Source organism: Colobus angolensis, unplaced genomic scaffold (assembly GCF_000951035.1).
Source record: "Colobus angolensis palliatus isolate OR3802 unplaced genomic scaffold, Cang.pa_1.0 Scaffold164, whole genome shotgun sequence".
Classification (NCBI taxonomy): Eukaryota; Metazoa; Chordata; class Mammalia; order Primates; family Cercopithecidae; genus Colobus; species Colobus angolensis.
In genome coordinates this window covers 48916-61394 of record NW_012114755.1, presented here as the reverse complement: position 1 = coordinate 61394, position 12479 = coordinate 48916, and the positions used below count along the sequence as shown (strand labels likewise).

At 43.2% G+C, this 12479-nt stretch overlaps 1 long non-coding RNA gene across 1 annotated transcript in view; it reads left to right on the top strand.

The window, feature by feature from the left end:
• LOC105508561 overlaps positions 1-7217 on the top strand; it is a 103486-nt gene extending 96269 nt beyond the window's left edge. Inside the window, exon 4 of the long non-coding RNA XR_001001293.1 lies at positions 7026-7217. This is a non-coding gene — a long non-coding RNA (uncharacterized LOC105508561). The remainder of the gene's footprint in view (positions 1-7025) is intronic.
• Positions 7218-12479: the final 5262 nt, after the last annotated feature.

Genomic DNA, 12479 nt, shown 5'->3' with positions numbered 1-12479 from the left:
GAGTAAAGAAAAATACCCAAATGAATATTTTAAAACTTAAACAAACAAACAAAAAAGCACAAAGTGTGGTGCCTGGTTCAATAAATAATAATACCAAAAACAAACATCAGTGATTTTTAGCTGCTGCTGCTTCCTTTTTTGTTTTGGAAATACGGGCTCATGATTATCACATCCAACTGTTGAAATATTCATTTGACATTATCTTAGATATAAACTTAGATAGTTAGTAGTGTTATTGTCTGGCAAACTCACATGATTTTCAGTTTTATCATTATATTTTCTCACAGTGGTGATGTAGTAGTTAATGTGGCCTTCAATTTTGTAGACAGCTAACACCTGGCTTACTAAGACTAACACTTTCACACCAATAAGTAAAACTTGGTAAGATGGATTGTCTGCTGCACAGATCTTATGCTGTAGTTATAGAGTTAAGAAGTCCTTGTTATTATGAATGTGCATTATGAGTATATTGTACACAGTCCTGGTATGCAAATGTGTAGCATTCAGAGAAGTGAAATAATTCTGTGTTATTATTATCTTTGTAAATTACGTCTTAAGAGTTTTTGAGGACTTTATGAAGGCAGTTTTCTATAGTCACAGTCATACAGTATGTGCAGCACAAAGTGTTTTCTTTCACTATTAACAATAACTGAGCCAATGAAAATGCTGTTTAAATATACACCCAGAAAGCAGTTATCTGGCTCGTCCTTCTTACTATCCACAAACCATCTTTTATCGTCTTTTAAGACCGCATACGAAACAGCTTTGTAAACATCTGTTTTCCATTGTTAATTGTCAGGAAAACTGGAATTTAAATGCTTCTTTAAAAGCCTCCTAATCCTATCAAGGAGAATAAGTTGCATATGTTTATCTTTTCTTCTGTAGATTGTTTCTTTAGACTTCATTAAAAAAATACACACATAGTATTCATTTACTTTCTAAAAATTACTTTTAAGATAATATTTCAATAGATATTTTGAGGATATTGCTTTGTAGTAATTAGTTGAAATTATTGGCAACAGGAGCTATATGTTAAAAAGATGCATGATAAATATAGACTTAAATCTAATGTGTCTTTTCAAATCATTTTCAGAGTTTTCTTGGGCATATTCCACATTGAAATGTGCAATAAAAGAAAATATAAAGAATAGGTACTTGGTAGCTAAATAACAAATTAATTTAGAGCTCCAAATCTTCAGTCATAGTTATTCTCTGGAAATATATGCTTTATTTTCATAGGCTTTTTCTGTTCCAATAATCAAGCCATTAATGTCAACAGAGTATCTCTCACAGTGATATACTAAGAAGGCTTTTGCAATAGTACAGTGTGATTTCCTTCTAAATGAAAAGGATCTCTTGCAATAATTACTTTAAAAATATTAAAATTCTGCTCTAGTTATTCTGAATGTATAATGTAAAAGCAAATGCACCTATCTCTTGAGAACGGAAAGAGCATCCATAATTTAATAATTAAGTAATGTAATAACCAATAATTTTTCTTACCTATAAATATACCTAAATAACAAGAGTATGGAATATTAAGAGAAGTAGTTGGTTGTTAGTAAAAACTTTTTTTTTTCAGAATGTATTCTTTTAAAATATTTTGTAATCTTTATTAAATTGCTATCTTTTTCATGTCATTGGAATGCATTGTGAATTTTTATTTTTAAAAGGCTCGTACTCTATTTCTAGATGGGTAGAAATTGGAAACTTACTATTTACTATTTTTATCTGCTTTTCAGTTTTTGCTTTTCAAACTTGTGTTGAAGTGATGTAGAACTAGGCCTTATCACTGCATATAAAATTAATTGAAATGACATATTGTTGCAGTTTCTATGACAACCATATCATGATGCTGATGCTCTTAAAAATATCTAAAATATGCTAATTCTAGTGAACATAGTTAACACTTATTTGCTTAATATTCAATTTAGTACTAAACTTCATCAACTTTGAAAGTAGGTTGATAACATATTGTGTGCAATTAAAAGAGGTTTTTGTATTGAGCTGTTGAGTTTAGTATTTTCCCCTAGAAGCCTACTATTCTAGAACTTTAAGTGTGAATAAGTGAAGCTTTTCATTTGTTATTGTCTTAAACAGACATGAATGAACATGAGGATAATCATTGTTGCAGATTTTCACTATTGTTTTCTTCCTCCCCTCCCCCGTTTTAAAGATAATATATTCAAATTCATAGAAAACATTCTGATGAAAATAAAAGTTCAGTAAAACCCAATGAGTTATTTAAATAATAGCAAACATCCAGATACTTGGGAACATTGACTTATTTTTTAGCTTTCATTTGTTTGTTTGAATTTGAGAAGATAACATCTCTATATTGTATGTATCATTATGATACATGCTAAAGACATAAAACTTAGCAAGTTATAGAATAATTTTGCATAGCAATTATATTAAACATTTTGACTTGAAATACAGTTTGAGTTTTCTTTTAGAATTGATTTAAAAGTAAAAGATGTTATTTGGAATTGGCTTATAACTATACATCCTGTTTTTAAATAAAGGTTTTTTATAGATATATCGTTTGATAAGTCAGAAAACTTATTTTTAGAAATGTATACAATTTGTTGGTTAATAAAAATAACGGGTAATTTCAACAGTATGTGCCAAATAGAATGAAATATCATCATATGGAGAATTATCAAATATTGAACAGAATGCTTCCACTGGCATATTTAATAAAAATTAATTTTCAATATATATGCAATAGATCTTTAATTAATATATATTAAATCATAAAAGCAAAAAGATAAATCCTTAGTTAACATACTTTTAATTATTTGTTTTGCACATACGAGGCACTCAGTAAATATTTAAGCATGAATAAAATTGTGGAAAACAAGCAAAAAGTCTCCAATATGATTGTAATGTTAAAAAAAATACGCACACAAAAGAAATCCAGTATTTAGAAATTTAAAAAATAGTATGGGATTTCGAAGAAGATTTTTAAGTAACACATTTTAAAATTAGAGATTTTAGTCAAATTTAGTTTTAAACACAATGCTAACAAATAATAAAACAAAATTGCTGAGGTAAACTATCAAATATTTAAAGACTAGTAGTAAATTATTGTTTCATATTTATTGGTGGGAAGTTTTACAGCATTATTTTTGTGTTCCTTCTTTGTCTTTTATTAGGTATTGGAAATGACCTATACTGATTTACTAAATTTTTCTAGGCTGGCTAAAATGCATAATGAATGATATAGTAATCATCTTTGTGAATGGCCAGCCTCAGACTTGGGAAGAGGCAAGTGGGTCTATAAATGGAGAAAGGCATGGATGAAGGAATGCACATGCTTTAACATTACTTGATGGTGAAAAGATAACACGATATCTCAGAAGGATGTTATCATGAGGGGTACTTTGAATTTTAGTGACTAAAGTTTATTTCTGTGGTTATTACCCTATAACCCTTCCTTATATTTTTCTTTTCTGTGTTTTATTGTGATAATCATGCTTACTTGTGTAATTATTTAGATCACTTTCAGTTAAAAAAAATTCAAAAATTCTATGTATCATTGTAAGAGAAACAGATGATGGATAGAAATTTCACTTTTCATCTGGATGTTTCAGAAGTGTTAGTTTTGGCCACCTTAAGCAATAAAGCAACGATTACCTTAATAAATACATATATTTTCAGATAGCACTTCAAAAATGTTAGGTCTGGTATTGTTAAAAATATAGATGACGTGTATGTTTTTTGGGAAATTGGTAGGAGTTTACAACATTCTGGTTTCTATCACATTCTTAGGATTTTTGATTAAAAATCATGGAATTGGTCCCTGACTGCACATGTGATATGTGTTCCAGTTTTGTAGTCACTGGATTTGTTTAATTCCTACCCTGGCTTAGTTTCTGCCAGTTATGTTAAACTTCATGTGTATATTTTTTCCATTTAAGATAAAATGAACTGTCAGGATTATGTATGGCAAAACCAAGAGCCCTCTGAGTTAAGGCTCTCGGGACATTGTACAAGTCTAATATTCTTGTATAAGGCCTACCCACTGCAACTAAGAAATGAGATGATTTGAGGGCTATTACATACTTAAGGTTTTCATAGTGGATTAGAATAGCATTACTTAGCACAGGTGTTTCTATAATTGGGATTCCCTGGGAAAATTCAGTACTGTTCTCAATAACATTCAGCTTTCCACATAAATGGAAGAGCTATCCAATGTTAATTTGATAGGCTGTGGCATGAAACAGGGAGTGGGGTCTGGCTTGGGGGCCTGTTGCTTCTTCTATTGGAGAAGACATTTCTTGTTGTCCATTAGCACCGGGTTGCTGTGGCTATATTTTTAAATTTTAATTTATTCCATTATTTATTGCTGACCAAAATACTGAATGGGCACAGCGGAAGTCAGCCAGGGCTGATTTATGCTCATATGAAACAAAATAGTTCCCTAGTGCCCCTTTTTCTTGAAATAAATAGAATTCTTCTCAATTTATAAAGTATATTTAAATAATGTCTATGCATCCAAGTAGCAGAGAAATGACTGAGGAACCCATGGGGCACAGTTCACCGAGGAGGACCTTCGGTGTGGCCTTGCAGATGTCCCCAAGCCTTGGAGGCAGTGACCAGGAGTAACAAAGAACAACTGCAATAAGTTATTTCAGGATTTAGCTAGGAGGTTCTTAAGCCTGGCATTCTTTTAGTGCAAGGCGTGAATACAGAAGAACGGTGAGCGAAAAAGGCTTCCATAGGGGTAGGAATGGGAAAATAGAAAATCAGTGATATAATTAATAACAATCATTATTATTTTACCTAATCCATTGTTAGACACTCAGAAGGACTGATTTCCTGAGAAATGGGCGACTATAGAGCTGAGAAATGTTCAGCTCTCGCAGTAGGCGGCCGGGCTGCCTGAACGTCCTTCTCTTGCACGCAATTCTTGTCTCGGAGACCTCCGTTTGTGACCTTGGGTCTGGCCGCGTCCCTGAGTCCCTTTGTCTGTCTCCTGTTCCGAAGGTGGAGAGGAAGCGGGAGATGAGTCCCAGGGAGTACGAAGTCAGCTCTGAGCCGAGGTCACCGCAGAAGGGAGCTCGGTCTTCGGTCAGGACCGGAGCAGTTGGTATGCCTTTTCGAAGCTGCCCCCACCCTCTGCCACTGCCCTCCCGTAGGAGTTAGTGTTTGGAGTTTCGGAGCTGCAGCCCCTGTCTTGGAGCTGCAGACAGTTTGGCCCGAAGCTTTGTACTTTGCTGGGAGAGTTCGCCTTCGCTCGATTCCCGGCTATTGGTTTCAGCTAGTTGGAAGTTTTAGCTCTCACTCCTGTCAGCCCGAGTCTCTGAGGGCAGACGGCGCCTAGCGCGGCCCGCGCGCCCGCAAGGCGCCCTCCCTTTGCTTCTCTTTCAAGCGGTCCGGGAGGTCGCCAAGGCTGCTGGGCTAGTGTCAGCTGGGTTCGTCTCTACAGCCCCTAGCTGGGCGCAGTCTTCCCCTCGACCTCAAGGTGGCGACTTAGGCACGTAAACAAAGCTTGGCCAAGCCTGACCGCTGGCACCCTCGCCGTTCATCCACGAAACAGTCCAGTTTCCCCGATGCTCTCGAGCGGGCTGAATTGACTGTAAAGGGACTTCCGTTTAGATGAGGAGTTCGGCCAGAATTTCAGAATACGCGTGTGCGTGCGTGTGTGTGTGCTCGTGCGTCCGCGCGCGCGCGTGGAGGCAGCGGGAAGTGGTGATGGGATGGAAACCCTTGGCCGAACCCGTTTGGGACGCCGCGAGCCTCCCCTCCATCACCTGAGCCTTGAGGCCGAGCGACCCAGCGGGCTGGGGCTTCGGAACCATTCTGCACCGCGAGATATCTCGGAGTGCGCAACTGGCAAGACAGAGGCTCTGGTTGCCACCGCCAGCGGTAGAAGATTTGCTAATCTCGTTTTAGTGACACCCATAATTTATAAGTGGAGAGACCTGAAAAATAAAGCCCTGTGCCCTTCTTCAGGGTGCATGCCGGCTGATCTGAGTGGCAGGGGTAGTTGGGGGTGGGGAAGAGAGACACAGACAGTGAACGAATAAACGTGCGGCAGTCACACAATCTTACCTCCGGGACGAAAGGACACGGTTCCTAGAACTGAGATTTCCATAGCCCGTCTGCATCCCAGCTGTTTTTCCCGTAGGCGCTTTCCTGCCTAACACCGCCTTCTGACTAACTTGGACAAGGCTTGAGCTGACCCCCTCCTTTTTTCCTCCCTTTTTTTCTTTCCAGACATTCCCTAAACTCAACCCAGGGCAAATCCAGAAGTCGGTACAGTACAGAGCTTCCATTCAATCGTGGGGGTGGGGGGAGGGAATCCCGTTTACAGTTTCTCTTAGGCAGATGGAAGAAGTAGATGGTTACAGGACTTTGGCAGGGTGCGTGGGGATGACATGGGGTGTTGGTGTCAGGGAATCGCGATTTCTCTTAGGTATTGGTGCTGCAGGTAAGGTTCCCAGATTCCAGCTGCCCTTGTGCTGAGCTGCAGTGTCGGAGAGTGGAGGGTGATCCGCGTCTGATTAGAGGGGAATGGAGGAGGGTGACGTGGGGGAGAAATGGACCCTGTACAGGCTCCACGGACACACATTGTGTTAGTTCGTGTCTGTGCCGCTTTACGCTGCCTTTGGGAGCTTTTTGAGAAAGGTAGTATACTCTAGGCTTTTTCTCTCCTTCTTCATCGTCATCCCTCCACTCCCAACCCCGCCCCCGCCGCCTCAATGTGTTTAAAAAGAAGGGAATACCCTTCTAAAATAAGTTAAAAATCTTTCTCTGACTTTCCATTTGAGATGCCAAAAGGATTAAATAAATGAAACTTTATTTACAGAGAAGTTTATCCACAGACTCAGCGACATCTCTGGTCTTTGGCCTTATTCTAATTCATGGTGGTAATTACCCTTCGTTTCTTTAAGTGCAATAGATTTATTGCCTTAGAGACTATGCACAGTTTGATTGAATTATTCATTTTTTTTTTCTTTGGTGTAGACTGCATCTGGGGACTCTGATGTGACGTGTAGATTTTTTTTTTTTTTCAGGAACAAAGGGAATGTGGAAATGAAAGAGAGAGGGAGAGAGAGGCTGGCAGATGTAATGAGACGCGGTGAAGGTGTACGCAGACTGGCACTCCCACTCCTCCCTTCTGCTCTCACTGCAGCCCTGGGTAACTCGCAGGCTAACACAAACAGCTTTTCTCCCGAAGCCTGCCCTCTGTCACTGTAAGTACATCAGCCTTCTCTTATCAGCATGCAGATTCCAGCCACGCACTCCCTAGCCTGGCTTTGCACCTTAGACAGCAGAAGCGCATTTAAAAATTAACTTTCCTAAGCTAGGAAAGGCATGTCTGTAAAACTTATTTTTGATTTATCTTTATTTTTCTTTGGAAAAAAGTTCATGCATTTTTACCACTTTTCCCCCACCTCCTTTGTGGCGGTGCTGTGCCGCTACTGTCGCTACCGCTGTGATCTTCCTAATAGAAATGACACGCAGATTCAAATGAAATTTAATGTTATTCTTTATCCACTTAAAGTCAAGGGACAATACCTTGTCCTTTTGCAGAATGACATCTTAAGGAACGCAGGACATTATTCAGTTTGCTTTTAGCTTTTGTTGCTGAAACACGAGTTCCGACCTCTTGGAGGCAGAGTCCCAGGGGCACTGTTATTTGGGAGTTCAGGTTATTTGGTTACTTCAAACTTAAATGAAGTGCGATGGGCAGCTGGAGTGTTGGTATGTTTGTTATCCCCGTTTAAGGAAACCAATTGCTAAAACTTCTCCGTACTGACTTGAAGTTTTCAACTTCTTCCCTTTTGGCTTTTACACTCTCTCATTTATCCTTCGTTTCAGTAAAAGTTCTTCTCGGTGTTTGGGAGCGATTGACATTTATGCTTGTCCAATTTATACAGTAGCTTTGAAGTCCTTCCTGAAAGAAGTTAGCGACTTTAATATGAAATCATGTAGGTCTGAATTGTCCGCCCGGATGGTGTAAGGAGTCTTTCAAAGCGGGAATTCGAGGTTTTAATAGCCGTTGTGATTTTTGCGTGGGTGTTTCAAATACTAACTTCTCAAGCAGAATTAATTGCGTTGTCCTTCCCAAGTTCAGGGGGACTTCTTTCCAGGAACCGTGCGCGCCTTTCCTTTTGCGAGTTCGCGCCTCTTCTCTGGAGGTGCGAGGCCAAAGTTAGCAAAGCCGAATTGCCTTTGCTGGTTGCGGTGCGCAGGGACAGCACAGAGGCAGCGACTGCTGCGGGCAGGTAAGTCAGCCCCACCCGCTCGCCCCTCCTTCCCTCCCAGCTTCCCCCGAGCTCAGCGCACTGGGTTCTTGCGCCGCATGGGGCTCCAACCGCCAGGGAATGTGAGCTTATGAGTGCCTGGATCTGGCCAAGGTGCCTGGGTGCCCTCTGCTCCTCCGGGAACTTCTCCGAGCCCGCAGGCCGGTGCGGACCAGGTAGGTGGAGAGCCCGGCACTTTAGCGGGCTGCTGCGCTCCTCGCCTCTTCTACTTCATTGGTATAGCCAGCGCCCGAGACTTTAGAGGAAACCCTTAGCTCGCACCCCCGCCCCCAGGGCCACGTGTCACTCCATGCACAGCCTGAAGTACGGCATCGAGACCCCAAACTTTAGTTTCCTTCCTTTAGGGATCAATATTGTTACTTGCTCCGGGTTCCGCCTTATCAGTCTACTTTGCTATCAGTTTATTAGATACAATCTAAAAGGGGTTCCTGCTGCTCCTTTTCGGAAAGTTAATCGCGGCCAGGCATTAGGGCCTTCCGTGGACGCCAGAAATCTTGATAATGTCTCCTTCCTTTCCTTCTTGCCTCCCGCTAGCGGCCTGCATCTGGTCGGCAGGGTCAGTCTTGCCCACTAGAACCCCAATTGCTCTGTGATTTAAAGAGACGGATGCGCGGTATTTGGAGAGCCAAAATTGTCGCAGCAAATTGGAGGAACCCTTTCGCGCTCCAGCCTTTCCGTCCCTGATGTTTCACCTCTCTAAGTGGCTCTTCCCTGAGGACTTGGTCTTTGAGACATAATCTACACCCCTCTTCTCTCTGCTGGCATTTAGGACAGGTCTTTCAATGTTGACCTCTTTAGGCTTTGGAGAGGATTTTTGGTCGTTGTGGTTGAGTTCCAGGGCAGACAGCTGAGGAGTGCCAGGCTCTGGAACAGGCCCAACTACACTCTGACACACACAGAGGAGATCTGACACCTGTCCGGGCTAGAAACATTAGTCTGAGCTTGCCCCTTGGGCCTTAGAGGTCAAGGGGCCGGCAGGCAGTTCTGGGAGCCCTGGCCTTTAAGAGCTGCCCAGCAAGGTACCAGGGCATACCTCTCATTGATCTCCAAGCTCTGGTGCCTAGAGACAGATTTTCCAGTCCTGAAAGTCACCATGGGTGGTGGAGACACAAGATTTCTTGCTGGGGGCTAACTCTCCTCCCAAAAACGTGAAGTCAGTTTAACTCACAGTCCCCAAGCTACCAGTCTTCAAGCATTGTATTTCCTGGTGGGCCAGGAGCATATGACTATTTCTTCTGCCCTACGGATCCTAGGTGCTCATCTTCACTCTTAATCTCTGCCTTTTTCTTATCTGGAGTTTATATGAAACCAACATGGAGTATACTTTAAAAAGGCAGTATATGATCGAAAGCTCAGTTTGTTCCATCTTCTGTGCTTGCATCCTGTCTCCATTTTCTTCAAAGATAATGTAATAGAGATGAGACTTTCTCCCCTTTATCTTTGATCAGTTCATCTGTGGGAGCTCTTCCTCATGCGGGCAACTTTAGATTGTCCTGAAACTTTCTGATTTCTCCAGTCAGCATTCAGGACTCCTCTCTTTTGGTCCATATGTCCTTTCACAAAGTCTTTTTCGATGAAATGTCTCAAAGTCGCCATCTCATATGAGTTTCTGTACAGTAAGGATCTCTCCTTCACAAATCTCTGCAGGTTATGCTGGTGCTTCAGAACCTCTTTCCCAGCTTTTATCTTGATGTAGTTTTGACTTTCCACTGACTTCAGTTTCTCAAATCTAGTCTATTTCTTTGGGCCTGGGTTAAGGCAGGCCAACCTCACCTCGTGCATACTGCTTCTAGTTAGCCCTGTACTGCTATCAAAGCTAGTTTTCTCATCTATCTTTTATATTCTGCATCTCTACTACCTGAGACCTTATTCCCTGTCCTGGTCCTCCAGCTTTTTTTTGCACTGAGATAAAGTTTCAGGTGTCTACTTCTTTATGACATTCTGTGTCTTTCAAATCTATAAATCTACCCCTACATATGACTCAAAGGGAATCTTTATTTAGGTTTTTTTTTTCTGGGGGTCGTTTATTAACATAACTTTCTACATCTGACTTAGGCATTTTGTCATCCTGGGTGACTGAAACTGTTTTCATCTTCAACAACCTTTAACCTTTAATCCACCCCTCTTGAAATTGTTTCTCTAAATCTTTTCCTCCACAAAGTTGAGGTAATATACATATATCACCCACGCAATCCCATATAATGAAGACTTATCCATTTAACAGTATAACAATTGTAGAATTGTTTTATTTATTGTTGTGAAAATCTAATTTTTTTTGGTGGCTTGTATGTGTCCTGTTATTTATAATAATTTGAACCCATAAACTACATAATCCATATGGCGTCCAGAACACTGCCACCTCGTGTGTGAATTGCTTTTTCTTTCCTTTTCTTTTTTTTTCAATGTTTCCTCCTCCGTCGTTTAAAATGTTTCTCTTCCCCCATTTGCTGAGATCCTACTAAGTGGTGTCTTTTCATCATCTCTGCTTCCTTCATCTCTTTCTTTTCTCTCTTTTGACTACTTCTCCTTTTCATTTTCCTTCATCCTTCTTATTGTTCATCCTAACATCCACCCTTCTTGTCTTCTCCCTGGCCTGCCTGTCCTTCCCCTTCTCCATTTGTCTCGTGGCTCGCTTTCGTGGTCCAGTTCTATCTCTTAGTACTTCTTAACATTCAGCCCATGCCTCCTTCTATCACCTAACTTTTCCAAAGCACAAGCTACCATTCCTACATTTTCCTTTACCATTTGACTTCCTCACTTTCTGCAGTTTGATCCTTTTTTTTTCTCCCCCAGTTACCTACCTTTTCCATGCTACAGTTTGCCTTTCTCCTGACTCCTCCTCCCAGCAGCCCTAGCCCCAATAGAGCTCTTTTGGTCCTTTTCCCCTCAGCCTGCCTCTCCCCCACCTAGTACTTGTGCCTATTCTCCTCTGACCCCGACTCTTTCTCTTCTTTGTTTCCTTCCAGTTATCCCCTAGTAGTTGCTTCACTGCCTCTTTCCAGGCGCTTTCCCCAGTTTCAATCTCTGGTCTCGCTGGTCTCTCTGCCCTCCTCTGTCTTTGCGGCTCTCTCTTGCCTTTGCCTCCCGCTCTCCCCTCCTTCTTCCCCCGACCCGCCCTCCTCCCTCCCAGCTTCTCTGCCTGGCTCGCTGCCTCCCTCGCCTCTTGTCTCATCTTGCCTGTGTTGTCTGGGAGGGGAGCCCTGCCTCCTCTCCCTCGCTCAGATCAATGCCCTGGCCACTCACTTTCTGATGTTGCACGACGGGAAATGCTTTGAATACTTACGACATGGCCGCTCACACTGATTGCCAAGATTGACAGCACTAACCATCGCCTTCACTTGTTCCAGGGTGAAGCCCCTAGTCACCCCGCTCCGCGCGCACCTCCTGGCACCCCGGCGGCAAACTTCTGCCGCTCTGCACTGCCCCCGCCCGGGGCGGGACACCCCCGCAGACCTGAGTTAACGGGCTACGCCGGCCGCGGCGCTGGGGGGTTCTGTTCCCTTGCTTCCCGGACTGTGCCAATTGACCTAGCACCGACTCCCCTTACTTTTAATTTTTTTATTTGTATCTTTCCCTTTTTCTTTAATGCCATTTACTCCTGCGGCGCAGCGCACAAGGAGCCCTCCCGCGCGGTACCATCCTGGAGCCCGCCCAGGTAACCGGGACGGAGCGAGCGATCTCGAGAGCGAGGGAGGCAGAGCCAGGGCGCGCGGCCCGCTGTGAGCTACCTGTTGGGGCGCCGGAGGGGGCAGGGGGCAGGAGCTCAGGGCCTGGCCGCAGTCCCCCGGCGTCTTCCGCTCCTGCCCTTCCGGGCACTCCAGGGTTAGTTTCTGTGAGCTGGGACCGAGGGGCTGGGGCAGGACAGGCAGAGGGACGAGAGCCGAGCGAGCGGAGCCCTGAGAGGGCGCGGGTGGTTGGGAGCCGCGGCTGCCGGGCCGGGGAGGGTTTGCGTACTTGGCTGGGGAGGGGGAAGGAGGAGGAGGAGCGGGAGGAGGGCGCTCCGAGGGGCCGACGCGGAGGGGGAGTGGAGGGAGAGAAAGGGGCCCGGGCGCCCGCCGCTCGCTGGTGGACGCGCTTGATCCCGAGGATGCGTCCCCTTCTTGGAGAGTTGCGCCTTGTTCCGGAGTGACAGATCTGCGTGGCAGGCGTCTGTTTTTCTCCCCTTCACCTCCCCTCCAAAAAATCCACTCTGAGAAAACA